The 1,089-nt window shown below is 33.1% G+C and overlaps 1 pseudogene; it reads right to left on the bottom strand.

The window, feature by feature from the left end:
* The window catches only part of LOC115416101 (noelin-like), a 4,397-nt pseudogene that overhangs the window by 3,130 nt on the left and 178 nt on the right, over positions 1-1,089 (bottom strand).

Genomic DNA, 1,089 nt, shown 5'->3' with positions numbered 1-1,089 from the left:
TACTGTAAATACTACTGACAAAGTACTAGTACTGTAAATACTGCTGACAAAGTACCAGTACTGTAAATACTGCAGACAAAGTACTAGTACTGTAAATACTACTGACAAAGTAGTAGTACTGTAAATACTGCTGACAAAGTACCAGTACTGTAAATACTACAGACAAAGTACCAGTACTGTAAATACTACAGACAAACTACCAGTACTGTAAATACTACTGACAAAGTACCAGTACTGTAAATACTACAGAAAAACTGCCAGTACTGTAAATACTACTGACAAAGTACTATTACTATAAATACTACTGACAAAGTACCAGTACTGTAAATACTACAGACAAAGTACTAGTACTGTAAATACTACAGACAAACTACCAGTACTGTAAATACTACAGACAAAGTACCAGTACTGTAAATACTACAGACAAAGTACTAGTACTGTAAATACTACTGACAAAGTACCAGTACTGTAAATACTACTGACAAAGTACCAGTACTGTAAATACTACAGAAAAACTGCCAGTACTATAAATACTACTGACAAAGTACTATTACTATAAATACTACTGACAAAGTACCAGTACTGTAAATACTACAGACAAAGTACTAGTACTGTAAATACTACAGACAAACTACCAGTACTGTAAATACTACAGACAAAGTACCAGTACTGTAAATACTACAGACAAAGTACTAGTACTGTAAATACTACTGACAAAGTACCAGCACTGTAAATACTACAGACAAAGTACTAGTACTGTAAATACTACTGACAAAGTACCAGTACTGTAAATACTACAGACAAAGTACTAGTACTGTAAATACTGCTGACAAACTACCAGTACTGTAAATACTACAGACAAAGTACTAGTACTGTAAATACTACTGACAAAGTACCAGTACTGTAAATACTACAGACAAAGTACTAGTACTGTAAATACTGCTGACAAAGTACCAGTACTGTAAATACTACAGACAAAGTACTAGTACTGTAAATACTGCTGACAAAGTACCAGTACTGTAAATACTACAGACAAAGTACTAGTACTGTAAATACTACAGACAACTGGAATTTGAAGAGGGTTTTTTT

Source organism: Sphaeramia orbicularis, unplaced genomic scaffold (assembly GCF_902148855.1).
Source record: "Sphaeramia orbicularis unplaced genomic scaffold, fSphaOr1.1, whole genome shotgun sequence".
NCBI classification, from domain to species: Eukaryota; Metazoa; Chordata; class Actinopteri; order Kurtiformes; family Apogonidae; genus Sphaeramia; species Sphaeramia orbicularis.
The sequence above is the reverse complement of the archived record's forward strand: the minus strand, read 5'-3'. Positions and strand labels throughout refer to the sequence as shown.